Here is a 20882-nt window from a genome sequence, read left to right on the forward strand (position 1 = left end):
GAAATGTGCTAACTGCTCTGGGCTCTGGGTGGGTAGAGGGAAGTGAAGGGTATTTTCCTCAAACCTTTGTCATGCTCATGCATAGAATCCAAATGTATATAACCTGGAAAGTGTGGGGATCCTGATGTAAGACCAAAGGTCCCCAACAGAAGGGAATGACAAAAAGCCGTGTAGGTATTCATCTATTGCTTACGGTACATAGGACTTGTAGGGAGAAAACAACCCCAGCTGAAGTTTCGTCTACAGGAAAAATTTGTAAACAAAACACAAAACAAACAAATCCATAAAGGAGAGTCCAATAATACAAGAAATAGAAGTGGCACTCAAAGTAAAAGAAATAATATAACAACATGAGACAACAAAAGTAGTACATTTAAAGTTACTAAGAGGATTAAAAGAGATCTAAAAGCCATACTGAAACAAAATTATGCTCTGAAAAAAAATAGGTAGATTTGGACAGATACAAACAGAAATTCTAGAAAGATATATAAAATAAGACAGCTAAACAAAATATTAGATATAATTAGTGGGTTGTTGGGCTGATACAAAGAAATCATCTAGAATTCAGCCCAAAAAGATAAGATGGAAAACATATGCTGAAGGTTAATGGGCATGGAGTACTAAATTAGAAGGTTCAAAATAATCTAAGTGGCAGCTCCAAGAAGTAAGAAGAGGAAAATCTGGATAAGAAGATATATTAAGAAATAATGAAACATAACTCTATTGAAATTTTCCAAAATGTGAAACTTTGGATTTAATTCCCAAAAATAATTAACAGAAAAAATTCATTCTAGGACATATGTGTCAAATTTTGTATACAGAACACCACAGAAGACAAAGACAAACATCTTAAACACCAAAGAAAAAAGACAAATTACCTACAACGGAAGGACAATAAGAGATAACAAATATCTCAGATCAAACTCAGAAGCTGTAAGACAGTGGACCCATATCTTCAAAGAACTCTGATGAAAGAAACTCAATCTTAAAAGTCTATGTCCAGCTAAACTACCATCCAAGAATGAGAGCAAGTAAAAACATTTTCAAGAAAAATCTTGACTGGGAAAACTTGCTAATACTGTTAATCATGAACCACCTTGGACTTACCCATCACCGTTGAAGTCCATCCATGAAAATGATTTTGTATGTTGTATCTCAGCGAGCATCTGCAGAAAACAGAGCATGCGCAGAAGATGAAAACCTTGCCCTCAGAGGACTTCGAGCAGCACTAGGAACAAAAAGTTCCCTGACTACAGAACTCAACATGATGCAAGTGGTGCAGGGAACCTAATGAGAAGCAAAGAGTCCCCTGGTTTGTAGCACACCAGACTTACAAGATCCTTACACTCCCACCACCCAATTGGATTCCACCAAGATAGCAATTTACATAACCACTTTCACTCTCAATTCCTTAAAAGTCTGTACCAACTCCAGTTCCGGCAGAAAGATGTGAGCTTTGTCTCCCGTCTCCTTGCTCGTCAGCCATGCAATAAAGCTCTTTCTTCTCTCAAAGCCAGTGTCACAGTATTGGATTCTATGCACATCGGGCAGTGAGCACCTGCCCAGCAACAATCATTACAAAATCTACTACGGAAAAAGGAAATTAAACCCTTATGGAAGATGTGGGTTGAGAGAAATAATACCTACACAAAAACTGATAAACCTGTGGATAAATTAAAGCCTGCCTTGAATATAAAAATAAAGACACCTACCTTAGACATAAAGACTGAAAATAAGGGATAGAAAATGATAAACAAGAAGTTAAGGCAAAAAGGTATTATTAGGAGAAAAGAGAAATGTTTCATAATGATTAAATGAACAATTCACCATGAAGCCACCATAATCCTGAACTACGAGGGACACAAAAACAGCATCACAAGTAGGAATCAAAAATCAAGATAACTTCATTGTAGGACTAATAATATTAGAGGAAATCCTGTCTGAGGGTTCCAGGCTCTTCCACTTGGCTCTCGGTTTCACATACAAAACCACAGATATTAAGTGTATTATGTATTAAGTAAGAGAATGTATTTGTAAAAGGAACATTGCGATTGGTAAAGGTGAAAAATATTTTCTTTGGCATGGATCATTAAGTACATAAAGAGTAGAATTAATGTACAATTCACAAATTAGGTTCCAGGAGGAACAATGATAAAGTAAACCATGCATCAACTAAGGACTAAACAAGATATAGTTCTCAGCTGCAGAATTCTGAATGGCTGTCCCTGCAGAGGACACTTGCAGACACAAGTCTCCTTTTTGTTGATCTTTCCTTCATCTGCTATCTGGACCTCTCTCTCTTCTCAACTGGCTTAAGTATATTCAGGGAGACCCATGGCAGCTGGAATCTTTGGCCTTCACTTTCCAGTTCCAATAGCCTGCTCTATCCTTGTTCCCAGTGTTAGTGGGTAAGCTTTGTACCTTGTGAGCAACTCTAACTGCATGTGTCTTCCCAGTTTCTCACTTGATTAGACCAAGTCTTATGAGAGGAAGCAATAGTATTCCCTTCTCATTTCAAAGGCACAGTATTTATTCCATGTTATTCTCCTCCTGCCTATAACTACAATTTCTGCTTCACTTCTAAAATTGTGTGAAATTTACTATTCAGTAGACATAAAATATTTATTTTAGCCTTGTATAGGGACACATTTTGTGAATGTCACCTGTCTTGATAAGAATGAACTGTTCTAAAGGTTGGTCACAGGATTTTAGATATATGCATAAGATCAGGCTTGTTATACTGAAATTCAAAACTTCTATATCCTTACTAATTTTATTATCTACTGCTTCTGTTAGTTGCTAGGAGATAACTGTTCTCAGTAATAGCATCGATTTAATTGATAGGGTCAAATTTTTATAAAATGTTATGCTTGACCTAATGCACATGTACAGAAACATACACATCATCAAAAGCTATTTCATTCTTTTCGAACGTACAAGAATCATTCCTAAAAATTGAGCATGAACCATGCAACAAAGTGTGTTTAATAACTAAATTACAGAATAGGTTCTCCAATGATGTTACAAATTAGAAATTAAAAAATCAGAGGGTAAACAAAAAAACTTAGAAATTAAAAAACACTTTCAAATGGTGAATTGTTAAAGAAGAATTCACAACTGAAATAATGATCTATTTAAAATGATGAAAACTCTATGTATCTAGTAATTAAGTCTGTATTTATAGAGAAATTTATTGTCTTAAAAACATACATGTGCAATGATAGTCTAATCACGAAAGGATGTTAGGCTAATATTAATACATATGCTAGAACATAGATCTCTACCTCACACCCAATAAAACAATAAATTCAAAATATATTGATCAGTTAACGTCAAAAGAAAAAGCACAACTTTTCAACTCTAAGAATTAAAAACTGGAGAAAATCTTTATGACAATGAGACAGAGATGAATTTCTTAAAGAAGACATAAAGAATGCAAACCATAGATTAAAATTTTTATAGATTTGATTATATTATTTTTAATGTACTAAGAAGACACCACATGCCAAGTTTAAAACATAAACAACAGACTGGGAGATGATATTTGCAATGCATAAAACTGCCAAAATGAATTGATTTAGATAGTACATATTTAACTCAATATAAATGCCAGAGAATTTTGTAGAAGAAAATTGCAAGAATTTGGACAGACAGGTAAAAAAAGAGGAAATAAAAATGGCCAATATATATGAAGAGATACTTCACCTCACTAGTAGTCTGAGACATGTAAATTAAACAATGAAGTAACATATCACTGCATATAGCCAAAAATAAACAAACAAAGATCTGAAAATATCACTTGCCAACAGATGTAGAGAAATGCACCATGTCTCCCACAGCAGGCAGAAGTGTATATATATATATATATATATATATATATATATATTTTTTTTTTTTTTTTGAGGAAGATAAGCCCTGAGCTAACTGCTGCCAATCCTCCTCTTTTTTCTGAGGAATACTGGCCCTGAGCTAACATCCATGCCCATCTTCCTCTAGGAAGAAGTATATATTTTTTAACTGCTATGGAGAACAATTTGACACTATTAAGCAAAGTTGAAAATAGCCACTGTATGCTCCTTTGCACAATGGTGTCATTAAAGTAGTCTTTATAATATAAAAAAAAAGTACAAGAAATAACCTAAATATTCATCCACAAGGGAATGGATGTGTGTAATATTTATACAGTGTAATACTTTAGAGCAGTTAAAATGAATGAATTTCATGAACATGATTATACAAATGAATATGGAAAAGAATGTGGAATAATAAAAAGTCTAAAAACATGTACAACATACCATTTACATAAAATGTAAATATATGCAGATCAGAACTCCATATTGGTTGGATACAGGTGTCTGTGGTAAATTATACACACAAACCTCAAGGTAGTGGCTACATCTCAGAGAAGAGGGTCAGCAACGAGATGGTATGTAGTCAGGGTTTCAGTTTTATTCAAAATTTTGAAGTAAAAGGGAGTATTTCAAGCAATTACAGCAAACCGCTCATGTCTGGTAAATCTGAATGGCGAACACATAGGATTTTGTTGTTTTCTTTTGCATGGTCTTTTTCACATTAGAAATAATTCATAAATTTAAAAGTTTATATTAGAAATAAGAGATTTTCTTTGGTGAAAGGAAGTACACCAAAAGGTTCTCAGTGGTTGTTTCTAGTTGAAGGAGTTACGGATTTATGTTTTATACTTCTCTCTACATCTAAATTTTTCTAAATTTCTTTAATGAAAATGTTCTACTTTTATTATTAGAACAAAATTCATTTTATTTAAAAAGAAAACATAGGTATGGCTCTCTTCTAAAGATTTTTTCTAAAATTAAGTTGCCCTCGCTCTGAAGCTGATGTGTCTATAACGGGTACCATTTCTTTGATAAATCAACAGAAGTATTATTTTGAATTCTCTTCAATCCCATCAGGAGGATTGCCTTTACTTTCCTAACTGCTGACACGGATGCTAAGACTGATCATCATCAGAAACAGTAGGGCAGAATGAGCTTCTTGGCACTGAAATTTAAGTTCCTGAGGAATAAAACTTCTCCAAAAAACAGCAAGTGGTCAAGTTGAGTGCACTATTTATTTTTTTTAAGTTTTTTTATTTTTTTTCCTTTTTATCCCCAAAGCCCCCAGGTACATAGTTGTATATTCTTCTTTGTGGATCCTTCTAGTTGTGGTGCACTATTTTTTTTTCTCTACATTTCTGAAGATGACTTGGACTACATAATTTAGGTGGTTTGGTTTGCTAAAATCAGATCAATGTCTCCCGCCTGGTTTTGACTCATACTTGTCTGCCTGGAGTGATAGGGAGGACTTTTATAAGTGTTCCTTATGGTACTAGACTCTTAGATTGATATATTCTGATTTTTAAAAAATAATAGGATTTTTGTACTGAGTAAAACAGCCAACTCAACGTCAAAGGAGAAAATGGATTTCTGATGGGTAGAAAGCATAGCTGTGTGCCCGTATCTTCTCTCGCACCCAGTCATGCTTATTTCACATAATTTACACCTAGATTAGTTATATTTTTAGAACTTTTTTTGCAATAGTTATATCAAAAAATTACATTTGCTCCATAGGCATTTAATATACCACTGGACGATTATTGATTTTTTTCAAGGTTTTTCAAAACCTTCATGTTTTTAAGAGAAACTGTCACCCTCAGCATCTCTTTCCCTAGACTGAGAAAATATGATTTTATCATGTGAAATGGGTTTAGGCAGCAGGCAACTCCCTCAGAACGATCCCATATTCTCAAGATTCTTTGGGGTTAATTAAAAATGGACACTGTAACATTATGCAGAGAATTCTAACACTGCTTTCCTAAAATGGAGGAAAAATAAACAATAAATTTTCCCAGTTTTGTCAAGTGCTTTAAAGAAGTGGTAAAAGGAGACCGTGAGACCAATTGTTTCTAGAAGAAAACAGCTCTATGAAATTTTTACTTATCTAAAAATTCTTAGGTTTGATCTTTCAAGGTATCGCTTCATTTATAACACACACACACACACACACACAGAGCCTGAATTAGATATTCTATTGACATGTTTTGGAAGGAAGGAAGATTAAGCTGAGTGTTTTGAGATTCAAACCGACTGTTCCATGGTTTCTAATCATTGCAAACCTGATGTTTTAAATCATTAAGCCATTCCCTCTAGCTTACCATGGGAATATATTTCCATATAGTTTGCTGTGATATATTGAGAGAGATAAGAATTAGAATTCATTTGCCATTTAATTTTTCTCCCAAAGTGACTTAAAAAGGTCACCTAATGCCCACACTTCTTCTAGTTCCAGAATATTTTCATTGTATCTATCAGGAACCTTTGTGTCAAAGTCATTTATTTGACTAGACTTTTAGGATTTCAGCATCATGGTTATATTTACTTGAATAACTCCAGAGTTCCATCTGATTCTAATCAACAAAGTAGGAGAAATAGAAAATGGTGGTATTCAACAACTCTAATTTATCACAGAGTACGTTCCTGAATTTTTCCTTTCACTGAATAAATCTCAAAATATTACAGGTGTCCATTTTGAATTTTAATACCAATTTACTCTTAAAGCTTATTCCAAGTGACTGAGGCATCACTGATCTAAAACAAATTTTCTTACATGAAGTTTTAGTTTCATTTATAGAATTTTCTGATAACATTATATAATTTCTTCTCTTCCTCCCTGTTAAGTCCCAACTCCCCAACCTCTGAGACTCTGGGGCAATCTAAACAAGCAAAAAAACAGAAGAAACTAAAGATGTACAGGAAAGCTGAGGTTCAGACACTCCAGAAGGAGAGTCTGCAGAATTTTCTAAAATAAGTAGGACAAGAAGCAGGAGTCCTGGGACACAAATCTGGTCAGATTGGAGAGCCAAGGATGTTTTCTGAACCTTATGGGACTTGCAACTGGACGGATTCCAGAACAAAGGGTGGAAGGAACACTATGCCATATTTCCTTCCTCTCCCCAGAACTTAGCAGGTATTGGTCACAGAACAGGTTCTCAACAAATATTTGTTGAAATAGGAAAGAATAAATAAATGAGTAAATAAACAAAAATTAAAGGAGCAAAGTAGAAGTAATTTAAAGGGTCTCTCTAAATCCTAAAACCATCTCACAATCCTCCTCCTTTTCTTTTATCAGAGATTTTCTGGTTCAAGTTCTAATGCAGTAGCTCTTTAATGGCTGACGGAATAAGACATTCCACCCAGTCTATAACCCAAGCTTTCAAGCTTTTACTATGTGAAAATACTCCCAGACAAACTTGGTAAAGGCTGATTCTCAGATCTACTATCCAAAGAACCTGATTCAGTGATTTAGGGATAGGAATAGGGATAGGAATAGGAAACAGAAATACCTCAAATAATCTGGATTCACATAGTTTTGGAATCTCACTTTGAAAAACAATAAAGTGAATCCTCAATAAATGTTGAGTGAATGAATAAAACTTGATGAATGCCAGCCTTGGTTCGATGCCACTGCTTCGGCTTTATTGGGATAGGCCAATGCCTTCAACTGGAAGATAAAATAACAACAACAATTTATTACGTGCTTACTAGTGTCATTCACAGTTGTTTGCCCTGGAAAATAATCTGCACAAGGCACTAATGACCATCAGTTTTGTACTCCCTTCCCCTTGAGACCAGAAGTAGCTTTGACCTCCTTGGCTCTGCTAAATATCTGCTCAGGAGAAAGAAGTAAAGAGTGATGGGAGGGCATGGCATCGGTCCCTGGAGAGATGCTGAGCTTTGTCCTCACCTCGTCTCTCCATTTAGTAAAAAAACAAAAATGAAACCAAACAAAAAAAAAAAGAGTGAAAAATATCACCCATTGTCCTTAAAACACAGCACATGAAAGAAGATTTTGAAAATGAAATAATTTCATTTACTCTTATTTGAACTGTTCTGGGTGCCCAGAAAAATGGAGGGCACTTGCTAGGACTCACTGCCCTCTGCCTCCACCCATTAATGCCCACACTCCTCATCTTTAGGAGGAATTTTCAGATGGAAATTTTTGATAGGTAGTTCCTTCAAATCAATTATATTCTAAAAAGAAATAGAACCTGGATTCTCATCCCACCGTTTTAAACCAGCCAATTTATATCCGAGTCCCTCAGGTATATATTACGCGGATATTTCCAAGGGTAAAGAAGGCATGTGTCACCTCTCAATGTGCAGGCAATTGCACATGAAATACCTCTGTGGCTTGTAGCTGAAAAGTCACACCTCTGATCCACAGATCGGCTTAATTTAACCATTTTTCAACATGTTAATACATTTCCCTATTTTAAATTCCTGCTTAGTGGAAAGTTTCCCCATTGAGCATCTGATTTAATTTTGTCTGCTTGGATGCCCTTTAGGTAAAGGACACCATTCAATATCAGAATTAGAAGCATTCTATTCATTTTTTCCCCCTGCAGCCAGGGAAAGAGAAAGAAGAGTGCAAAGAGGCAGAGACTCAAACTACTCTAGATGCAGCAATTCTCTAGCCGCTGAGCAATGAGGTTTCATACGCTGCTGGAGGACCCATTCATCTTAATCCATCTGGAAAGAGGGCTATGCGCAATATTTCACAATCTAAGTACTTTCTGACAAATCTATTAATTATGCACTCAAACAAATTATTTGCTGCCTGGGGAGAATTGCTACTGGATTTTCTCCTGTGCCAGAATCCATGTTCTCGTTTCTGCTTTTAACTCACTGCTGTCATTGGCACAGTCATATTAGTCCCTATTTTTAAGGGTCCATCATTTTAAATTTAGATGCGGTCACCACTAGAGAGAAGCTAAACTGGGGGTTAAGGTAACATGACACTTAGTAGCTGGAAGACAGTCTCTGCCTACTTCCAGACATCTCTTGTCTTCTGTTCTCCTCTTCTAAAGTGTATGGGGGCCTGTCTTTTACCTGCTAAACCGATAGATCAGACCATCTGTCCACAGCCTACTGATGCTTCCTACCCACGACTTCTTTCCCTCACTTCTAAAAACAAGTCCTTCTCCATAACTCAAGAATACTGACTTTTTGAAATATGTACGATGTTTGGAAGGAAAAAACAGAGTTGCAATTTATTCTCACAAATTTGATGATTACTCTCAAGTTCTAGTACATCATTTAAAGAGCTCAAATCATTTCTTAAAAAATAACATTTCCTAGCCTTAGAAGTACTGCATGCAATTACAGAAAAATACTGAAAACAATTAAAGAGATAGAAATAAAAATCACCCATAATGCCACCATTTTTAAAATGTATGTCTTTCTAGTCTTCTTATATATATTTAAAATGTATGTTTCAATGTATATTGAAAAACACACATATATATAAGTTTTTATGGATTTTTTTTTTACTTACCATTTCATACATACTTTATACATTACTAAGACCTTAACATACGTTGGGGAAATATAATTAAAAGCAAAATCTTCTCCTAACCCAGAAATCCTCTCCACAAAAACAGAAAAGACGACACTTTTATAATCGAATAAGCATTAAACCAAAATGTGATGCGCATTACAAGCAATTCGCCAAGGGACTGCAAAGACAGAAAGAAATCTCACCCTTTTCTACAGCCAAGCAGATGCAACCCATTACGTGTATGTTTTCAAGATAAATAATAACTAGTCCTCAAGTAAGAGGACTTGACAGCACCATTTATCACACACAGTTCATCCGAATTTTACCTGGCAATTGAGGTAGCCATCTGTGTTAGCGAATGGGCTTTATCCAAAGGAAAAACAAACTTCTCGCATCTTTGTGATGGGAGGTACTTTTGTAACTTGGAGTAAGGCGCAAAAGTCTTATTTTTAATTTGTATTTGTCCTTACAACATACACATAATTTTTAAAATCTTATAATATTCTGTCATAAAAATAGAGAATAATTTACCTAACTATCCTCCATTACTGGACTTTAATTTTTTTAAGTCACCTTATTTTAAAGAATTTTGCAATGTCTATCCTTATGAATAAAGCTTTCAAGTACTTTTATTTTTACCACATGAAATATAATAGTGTTCTCTTTGGGCTAAAGAGACCAAATATTAAATATTGCCTTCAAAAATATATATATTCATGCATTGGAGACACAAACACAGTTAGTGCACTTCTGATAATTTAAAATGCATGTAGCAAATATATCCAGTAACCAACCATATGTATTCAACAATAGATCAAATGATTAGAAAAAGTAACATTCAGATCCTAACCATCAAATCCCGAGTTCAGAATTGAGCTCCTTAAGAACATCCATAAACTGGCCAACAATTCAATTCATGAAAATGAGGAGCATTTTCGCCCCATCTCCTGACTGTTAGAGCTGCTTCTTCTGTAAAAGTACCACGCACTTTGGACTTGAATGGTCAATAGTTCTTCTGGTATTGGGAAGAAATCATCTTCCAAATGGCAGTCTGGTAGCTTGGAAAAGTAAGTGTGCCTCCAAGATGAAAAGAGAGTAAAAGATTTTATTTTCCTACATTAGAGGAATTGATGACTCAAAACTGCTTTTTAATTTTTCCAAAATCAAAATTTTCCCATTTAAGGTAGGTAGGCTGTTTGCCGTTTTACACCCAAAGGAAATGCGATTCAGGAGGTCATACAGCAAGCAAGAGGCAGATCCAGAATTTGAACTCCTCACTGTCAAATTTCAAAACCCCTACTCTCTTCATAATATTAGGATGCAGTAACCATACGACATTTTCTGCCCCTTGCTTTGAAAAGTATATATATGTCAAATTAATTATGATTTTATAATTACTAGAAGAAAAGGAGAGCACTAGGAAATGCAAAACCTGGTAACAGAAGATGTAAATGGCAGATTTTAAAAAGAATTCACGGAGAATTTCGAAATCTAGACTCAATGAATACAGAAAGGAAACAAGATGAAGGCTTAGTGAAACGCAAAATGACCAGCTTTATCTGCCAAAACTTAATCTCAGAAAAGAAAAAAAAATCCTCCCAGCCAGCATAATTTGCTTCTTGGAAAAATTTTAATGAATTGACAATAATTTCATAGATTACCCATAAATTGTACTTCCATGAACTCGATTTTGTTTTCCTATGATTTGGCAATGATGATCAGATGTTTGCCTTAAATTAACCAAAGAAAAGGGTGAAATGCTAAAACTTATAGTTAACAATTCATCTCAATACAGAAGCAAATAATTGGTTTCTAACTTTTTAAAAAAAAAATTTTATCTAAGTATCAAGTTATATAAATTACATTGGCCAGAACTTAGTCATAGCAACTATAGTGTCTTTACCTTTCTCTAAAGAATGCCACTTCTTTTGTGAATATAATGTTCTCTTCTCAGTAGCTGAAGATTTTGTTTGTTAATCATTTATGTAACCTTGCTGCAAATGATGGAAAAATGTGCTATCAACACTTACTTCACTCTTTAAAGGATTATATTTAGTAGTGAAATAGTCCTCTTTGATCATAGAATAGAATTTCAATCAAATCATGGTTGAGAGCAAAAAAGTTCAGCCATTAAAACAATAGCCCCTGATTTAGCCTTCTCTAAGAGATGTAGCATGCTATTCTAACTGGGCCAGGTTTGAAACTGGATATGTCTAGAACGTGGAGTGTGGAATTAGATGACACTATGCTCTTAAGTATCTGCTTGCTCAATTTATATATTTACATATATATATAAAGGATGAAGGAGTCAAGCAAAGGACCCATGGATATGAGAATATGGTAATAATACCATCAACAGCATGGCCTCTGTCCATCCATACTCCCATCCTCAGTTCAGCCTAATGGGCTACTCTTGAGCCTCAAAGAGAAGGAAGAGATCCCAAAAATGAAGAGGCCAACTCAGACGACAACTGTGATTGTTTTGGAGCACAGGGACCAAATGAAACATGAGTTCGGGATAGGACGGGTGCTGGGCAGCAGCTGGGTGCAGACAGCCTCCTCATGTCAGGACCAAAGACAGTAACACAATAAATGGTGACCACAAAGCAGAAATAATAGCAGCAGTGCCCATGTGCACAACAGAGGGGTAGGGTCCAGGCAGATCTTTCACTGGGCTCTGGAAGAGACATGAATAGGGGATTAATTATTCATTACCAAATGGGTTTTAGAGTTAATGAAATGAAGATAATCATGTTAATGGGATATAATTTGTATCCACTACCCAGTCAGGCCTTGGCCATGAAATGTATTTCACATGTTGTACTTCTATCATCTTTAACCCATCAAGTTTCTTAAGACTTTCCTTGTGACTGTTGCCAACAAAATATGTTACACTAACGAAAAGTCTCCAAAGGAAGACAAACATACCTACGTCTGGCCGCTCCTCATCCTCATTCACTACAGAAAGCAGCCCCGGTATAGAAACTTGAAACAAAACATATCTGATTTCAATGCATTGCTTAATCTGCCAGCCTCATTAGAATCTTTGAAGGCAGACTGAGAGAGATGAAGGAGACCAAAGAACAGGAGCAAACATTAATTAAGCACCTTCAGTGTGCATGCCCTGTGAGGGGCAGTAACCAACGTCATCTGACTTAACTCTCACTTCTACTGAGAAGAAGGAATGATTATCACTGTGTCCTGGATAAGGAAGTAAGATTCAGAGTTTATAAACTTGTCCCATAACTAGCCTTAGAAAGGCGGCTGTGACATATCCACAGGAGGCCACGTTTTTTTCCTTTTGTTTATGGAAGTCCACAGAATACCCGAAGTCTAACCATAACCCTAACTTTCCTCTTTCGTCTTTCCCATGTCTCTTTTCCAGTCCGACCAGACTACATGCGACTCAGGACAATAACCTTTCAGCAAACAGCCTGCGTGCTGGTATGACACGCTACCAAGAAGCTGAAGGGCCGAATATTCCACAGATTTCAACAACTGGCATTTATTGCCGACAAAAGAAACTGACCCTAGCTAACCTGAGCACAAAATAGAATTTCTTCCAGGCAGATGTGGTCGCTTACATCATCAAAAGGAACCAGAACAGCCAGGGCTCAGAGAACAGGGGCAGCCAGGTTAACTCTGGGGAGGAGACACAAATGCGCCCTGTCGCTAAGGCTCTACTGTCAAAATGAATCAGCCGCGGACTATTTCCATCAGTGTATCACTCCACTCAAGACTCAGGCGCAGGGAGAGAGAGAGCCTGTGGTCCACCCTGGGTCACGTGCCCATGCGCCGGCAGGGGAGAGGAAGGCTCCTTAATTGAGTGCATGCAAGGCTGCCTGCAGCGGGGGAGGAGAAGTCCCCCGCAGGAAAATCAGAGTGCTGGGCTGGCGAAATAACAGATCCCCACTACAATAACAGAAGGTCTCCTGTGCCCTCACAAATGTCCTCCCTCGCCACATTACAGTGAGTGGTTTCTGCTTACTCACTTATTCCTCACACAGAACCCTCTGAAGCCGAGGCTGAGCCACGGAGAACTGTCTCCCTATCACCACGCACCAGAACTACTTCCAGCTTTGATTCATTGCACACATCGCTTCTATCTTACCAACCAGAACATGATGTATATGGTAATTTATTTCACTGTTTTGTACTTGCTGCCGCCCCCCACGTCCTATATCATGTAAGCTGAGTTCTGCATCAGCAGCAGTGTACGTTAAGACCCACCCCTCAGTCAGAGGGAGAAAAGAACCTTACCCTCTCTCCCTTCCCTCCTTTCAGAGGGAGCCAGCCCAACCACAGTCCAGATATTATAGACTATCCTCAAACCCTCTGCCAACATCTGTCTTTTCTAGAATGCTGAGTTCTACAAATCAGAGAGGGAGAAAATCAGCAGACAAATTGTTTAACTGAAATCGAAGAGCCAACGAGAATTGCTCTGGAAGCACACAAAAGCCCTTCTACAAAAATACTCTGTTATTGAAATTAAGCACAGTAGACTGTCCAGAGATAATAGTTTAGAAATTTCCCGAACAATGAGGTAGAATTTGTGATTCTGAAATAGAAATAATTTGTTTGAATCATCCACTTCATTAAGACATCAAAAGGCTTTTCAGTTTATTAATGTGTCATTCAAAATAAAAACATGCACAAGTGCTACCCTTATAAATTAACAAAAATTTGTGTCGGGGGAAATAGATGAAGAGATGGTTTTGCCAATAAAAGAAATGAAAGATAGAATCTGCTTTCACCTAGTGGCCTCTAGAGTGGAATGTATAATAGGCTCTTAATTCCTATAAATTTGACTCTAGACAGAGCTTTCCAGAGAATAATTTGTAGAAGCGACATGCCCTCCTTTCACTGTATTTACCAGATATTACAAACTTGGTGAGAAAACCTGGAGCCCCTACAAGGCCAGGGAGAAAGCCACGCATAGACCTAACAGTCTACTTCCCATCTCTCCTGGCAGCGTGGTCCCACCCACTGCAACGCCACCCAAAGTTCTGAAGGGGGCCGGAGACAGACTAGGAAAAGTTGACCATCTCTGTTAACAAAATAGGGGGGTTGTGATAGCTTTGTACTTATTTTTAATTTCTAGTCAATTTCTATTTCCAAGGAGAGAGCAGAGAAGTATGGCAGGAGGAGAGAGAATCAAAGGATCACTAAACAGAACTTTCAAGACAGAGACGTCCGACGCTCTATGTTAAGTAGTTTGTATGCCTGTGAATAAAAGCTCTCTCCACCCCCGAAACTTGAAAAGGATCTGCTTCACATAAAGAAGATCCTATTTGAGCAGAAATCAGTGTGGGTGTTGGGCGGGTAGGTGGGTTTGTATTTGTGCGGGCACAGGGGTGAGGGGTGTCAGACTGACCTATTCCAGGTGTGGAACAGCCGACTGGGCGGCCCTTATCAGGGCTTAAGTTGCAGGTTGGCCACAGAAGCATTTTGGTTACATTTGCAAAAGACTATATTACTCTTATTTTAGAATGACATAAAAATAACCAACCAGTCATTGCAAATGCTTTCTGAAATGTTTTCATGTTCTTGTTTTCCTGAATGAGTCTCCAGTCTAAAAATGGATGGCAGCTCCTGTTACTTGTTAGGATAAAACTACATCCTTTTGGGCTCTATGCCTTCTATCAACGAGTCTCCATTAGCCTATCTGACCTTGTCTCTCCCCACTCAGAACTCTGACTTAGCCAGGATGATAGACATTCCGTGTTCCACATATGTTTACCTCTTTCCAGAAGTTACACCTCTGTTTATGACATTCTGCACACAGGGAATAGCCTCCTCAATTCAAATTCTTTGTTTTTAGGAAGTCTTAGTTCATGATTCACAAATTAACTTCTGCCCAAACTTCCCTGAGCCTAAGCTCATGTTGACTCATTAAACCCTCACCACAATTATTTCCCTGTCCCTATGGTACCTTTAGATGTCCTATAGTTATCCACGTATGTATGGCTTTTTCTCCACAATTCAGCTACGATCATTTCAAGGACGACAATCAATTTGTCTGCTTCTTTGTGGCTCTAAAGCCATTGAACTGTGGGAGGTATTGCGGTACCTACTCAGTAAAGTTTTGTTGAATAATTAAGTAGATCTCTGAGTGGAATACGTAGGTTGCAGTCAAACTAAAAGATGGGGAGAAGAGGGAGTGAAAGTATAGGAAAAAAGTAGGTAAAAAACACTGTCCCTTGGAGACACTAAAACTCACGTGAGAGACAACAAGAACACATACATCAGAAACAGAAATTCACATGTTCCTTGGGGGCATGTAAGCTACCTATGTGTAGTCCCTTTGATGTGGATTAAGGCTGCCCCAGCTAGAGAAGCCCAAGCTGACCTGGCCTACATGCCAAACTATATGACCCAGTGGACTTTTTTTATGGTATGAATTAGGGCTGCCCCAGGGAGAGAAGCCCAGGGCATCCTCACCTACATGCCGATCTATATGGCCAGATTCGTATCTAAAGTTATATGACCGCACAATAACCAAACCCCATCTGCACTGAAATCATTTAATGACTTTTTACATCATCTTTTCTTTTTCCAGTAAAAATAAGTCACGTACCCATGCTTTATAAAATTAGCCCTAACCCTCAACTCAGGGCAGCAGCAGGAGCTCTGACTGCCCACGGGTCCTGTCCCCATGCAGCAGCGGCAGCAGCTCTTTACTGACCATGGGTCCTGTCCCCATGCTATTCCGTACTATCCTCTAAATAAAAGAGCACCACTGCCAGACCTTGAGAGTCCAAGAAATCTTTCTTTCGACTCCTCAGCTCACCAACCCTGCATCATTTCTGGTGGCCCGTACGGGGATCTCGCTTCATCGGCTTGTGAGCTCGAGTTCTGGTAAGTGACCTTCTTTCCTTGTGCCTTTCTCTTTTTCAAGGATGGATCTAAATTCACTTCTCCATTGGGAACTTTCTTGGATGGCTGTATGAATCCACATTTGCTGCCCATGGCTACTCTATGGGGCAAATCGTGGCATTCAGCTTGAAGAGAATCAGTACCTTAAGCCTCAGGGTGATGAAGAATGAATTAATCCATTCCTTCCTGACTCTATGGCTAATAGACAAATTTTACATGGGCACGGGTCGGCCGCTTAAGTCATTAGGACGGTCGCCAATCTCCAAGACTCCCGTGGAAGGTTTCTTTTCCTAAGGCTGGATTGGTATCCCTCCCATGGCACCTGACCATGCTCTGAACTGCAGGAAAGTCCCAATTGGGACTCCAGTTCAAGGGAAGTACCAAACTCTAACCTTTGGTTGAGTATGGGAACCCCTTCTTGGGAGAATGGCTCCAGGCTGCAATTGGGTAGAATGTCCCCCAGACTGGCAGAAAATTCCTCACTGTTTTTCTCTATCCTTTTATCCTGGGGACCATTCACCAGGCACCTATTCCTGCCAGGCAGAATAGGGAAGATGTTCAAGGGATGCCCTCATCATCCCTTGCTACAGGAACCCCAATGGGGGGATTTTCAAGGTAATGGCTCCTTTTCTTTCATCTCTCTTAAAGTTCTCCTTTTCTCTCGGGGACCATTCACCAGGCACCTGTTACTGCCAGGCATAACAGGGAAGGTATACAAGGGATGCAATGCCAGGGGACGCCCCCATCACCCCTTGCTATAGGAACCCCACAGGAGGAACAATGGCAGGACGCTGCCCTAGGTTCAGGGGGGATTTTCAAGGTAATGGACCCATTTCTTTCATCTCTCTTAGAGTTACAATGGCCATTTTTGTCTCCTTTTGAGCTTTGCAACTGGGAAACAAAGAAATCTTTAAAGAGTAAAAGGCTCCACCCCTGGGAGCCCCAACTTTGGGTTTCTGTGCCTGATCACCCCAGCAACGTAAGTGGGGGTGCCCTCTCTTGACGGCTGACTCGTTGAGTATTTTAGTCACCTACTGAGTCGGTTATGAGGGTAGGAGACCTGTGATTTATTCTGTAAACTGTCGTGCTAGGGTAGTGTGCCCCAGCACGGGAACTGTTGTGTGACTCTTATCTTGATAACCCTCTGAAAGAGGCCATGAGGGCAAGGTCTGATCTCTTCTTTTCCTTTCTTTGTCTGTCTTGTTCATCAGCTCCTTTGTTGTCACCAAGTTGAGGTTAAGTTCAGGCTGGACCTGAGCAGAACCTTGACCTTCTGTAAAATTGGAAAAATAAGCCTTTTGCCAGGGATTTAACTCTCAACCCTGGCCCTGGGAGCCCCAGCCTCCAACCAGTTCCAGGCCTTTGCCTCCTGCTTCCCTACCTCAACTGTGCTGGCTCAGAGACAAAGTGCCCAGGCTGAGCGGGACTTGACTAAATCTTATAACTACGTCAACACCCGCAATCAGCCTCTGCACACTCGCAATCGGCCTCTGCACCCTTTCTCCAGTTGCTGTCAGTCAAACACTGGCTTTACCGCCATGGGGCAGGCTCCTAAGCATCCCCAGAGACCCACCCTGAGGATGTGTTCTAACTCCATCTGGGAGAAAATTTGAGGGGTTTCTCTGTGCCTTTGTGATGCAGCTGGACAGGTAGATCAAACTGGAATGTAATTTGAGTTACAATCCAGTTTCTGGAAAATCAAGAGCAACTGTCCTTACAAAATCCTTGCAAGACTGGAAATACTGCTCTAGAGGCAGTTCAGATTCCACCTAGTTCCTTTATCATGAAAAGGATTATCATCTCCCCTCTCCAGGAACTACTATCTAGCCTATCACTAATTCCTAAGACTGAAGGAAAAAAAAAAAGAGGAGGGGAGAGGAAAAACAGCCATAAGCGTGCCCTTGCCAAAAAAATCTAGCATCTTGAGTGTCTTCTCCACAAATATTGGTAAAAAAAAACAATAGCTGTACAGTCTCTGTGTACGTATGTCTTATGTATGTTATATGTGTGATATTTTTACCTCCGGATGGTATGGCCAAAATTAAGAGCTCGGTTTAATTGCCTTAAAGTAAGCACTTACGTAAATTCTAAATATAGTAGGAATTAATCCAATGTCTTTCAAGTTAACGTGATGTGAATTAACCTTTGGTAAATGAAAGCTTGTTTAAGTTCGTTGGTTTGATTGAAAATAGTCTTGTTAGAGTTGTCGGTATTTGCGTATGATGTAGGCATGCAGCCTGGGTTTCCTAGTCAAATAAGTTCACGTTGTCTGTTAGAAATTCGTCAGCAAAATAATAGCTTTAAATGATGACCAGTTTTGTCTAATGTCTCATGAAGTTTTTGTGGGTACGAGAACTGTTTTATGGTCTGTATACTTAAAAAAAAAACAGCTTCCAAATTCTTTTTGATAACAATCTTGAGTTTTGCCAAGTTAAGTTAAATGATAAAAATCTGAGCATCTGGGTCATTTTTGGATTGGATAGCACACAAGCATTACAGCTAAACATATCTAAGTTATCTACTTTTGGCTTTTTATTGCAGAGAGGCTAAAAGTCTTTGGGTCTGTTACTGTAAAGTGGCGTGTTTCTAGAAATTATGAAGTGTTTAGAATGCTGATATAAAAGACAATTTGTAATTGCTTACCTTTTAGTGTTTACCAGGGTCTGTTAATGGTTAAAAGTTCTTATTAGCCTATATGATTAAAGCTATTGGGAATTAATAAGGAAAACAGCTCTGTATTCAAGGAAAGTAAAATGTGTGTTTTCAGTAAAGAAGGTACAAAGAATGGAAATATTTTGTTTGATGGGTTAAGAAAGATAAATTTGTCCTAATGTACTAGAAAGGAAAAAAGAAAGACTTTGGGACAAATTCTGAGCGCAAAAAGAAAGTTGTAGAAGGTTCGTGAAGGAGAAATTCAGAAAGGAGTTTTATGCCTGGTCAAGTAGACTAAGATTAAAGTAAATCCAATTAAGTAAATGAATTTTAATGTTAAAAGTAAGCTGGTGCAGAAATTAAAATTTGGTTTTCTCTCAAAGGATACTTTTCTTGAACTTTTGGCCTGCTCTAAGTCTACCTAAAAGTTAAAAATCTATGTTTTGTTAAAATAATTTCTATATTCTGAAAGCAAGAGGTCTCTTCTAAAATTTTTTGATTGATTGTGATGTTTGCTCTTGACTGTTTCTGTTGTCTCTTTGAATGGATACCTGAGCATTGTTTAACAGTGAGTGTTGTTTCTTATTTTAACAAGCATTTTAAAACTCTTTTGATATTTTTGACAAGCTTCTCCCTCAAAAATATTCAAATCCTGAATGAAGGCTTTCTTTTGACCTTGTAGACAGAAGAAAAATTTCTCTGAGGATTTTCAGAGGGCCCCTGAGACTTCTCAAAGAAATTTGCTCTCTCTTCCTATAAGGAGGAAAATACTAAACTAATTAGGCTTACTTGGTCTATGAAATTACATGGGAAGCATTGTCAAATAAGTGATGATAAACTTTCTTAGGTGGTATTATATGGGTAAATGTTATTAATATAGGTGTCTTAAAATTATATAACATTCCTAAAATTCTGATCTGTCCTGGTTATCAGTCATAATTCTAGTTATTATCCAGAAGTGTTGTATGTCACAGAAGTAGCCAAGTTTCTTTGTCAATTGCCCTTTTGAGTCTTTTGTCATTTGCAGATAGTTGCTGTTTTACTCTGATGCTTTTTGCTTTTGCAAATATGTTTGTCTTCAGAGAAATTCCTGGAAAGGATTCTGACACACGGTTCTAAGCTACAGTTTTCTGATAAACTTTCAGATTGTAAAACTGAACTGGGTAAGAAATTATAGAATTCTAACAGAGAAACTGAGCTCATAGATCTGCTAACTGAAGATCAAGCTCAAGAATTGATTATACAGGACTGTGTGAACTGATGAGGATGATTATAATTTTTTATGACTTCTGTTTGAAATATTGTTGAGTTTTGATGTTTTGTTTTGTTTTCTCATATTTAAGGAAATCTTTTTCTCTTTTCTCTTATGCTAACTATGACTTACAGCAATTTAGTGAAATATACCTTTATGAGCAAAACTGAAACATTTATCTTTTTCTCCCTACCTGATCCCTCCAGAATTTGGAAACTCTTTGTGAGTATGGTTATTTCATGGCAATATAGTTATTTGCATAAGTTCAATAAGAATTTGGTCTCCTTATAACAGGACACATTAGTTATCTTACCAAAACTTTAACTGGAATGTCATATTTGAGAGAAACATACCGGCTTGGATATGACAAGACAGCTTTTCAGGAACAAAGATTGGACTTTCTGGAAATAAAGCCACTTGGAAGTATGGGCCTGGTACCTTGTTTACAGAGATTCTGGCAATCTTACCTGGTAAGTAAGGAAGGTTTCTTATCTGGCAGGTGCAAGGAACCTCAGAATATTTTGGGGGACCTCGAGAAGAGAGAAATCCACCCAAATCTGTAGTTACTACAGGCAAAATCTGACGGCAAGTCCTTGGCTTAGCTTTTCTGGCCTCGAGAGGCCTTCACAGTTCAATCTGAGAGTCCTCATAAAAAAATTCCAGCAAAGCAGATTTAAAAGAGCCTGTATAATCAATTACTATTCTTGCTACACTTAAGTAAATAATTGGACCAAGTTGTATTGAAACTACA

General features: G+C 37.9%; 1 long non-coding RNA gene across 2 annotated transcripts in view; it reads right to left on the reverse strand.

Moving 5' to 3' along the window:
- The window catches only part of LOC139041736 (uncharacterized), a 125078-nt gene that overhangs the window by 17652 nt on the left and 86544 nt on the right, over positions 1–20882 (reverse strand). For both annotated transcript variants that reach the window (XR_011497502.1, XR_011497501.1), the window contains exon 2: positions 1108–1166. This is a non-coding gene — a long non-coding RNA (uncharacterized lncRNA). The remainder of the gene's footprint in view (positions 1–1107; positions 1167–20882) is intronic.

This window comes from Equus asinus, chromosome 23, assembly GCF_041296235.1.
Source record: "Equus asinus isolate D_3611 breed Donkey chromosome 23, EquAss-T2T_v2, whole genome shotgun sequence".
Classification (NCBI taxonomy): domain Eukaryota; kingdom Metazoa; phylum Chordata; class Mammalia; order Perissodactyla; family Equidae; genus Equus; species Equus asinus.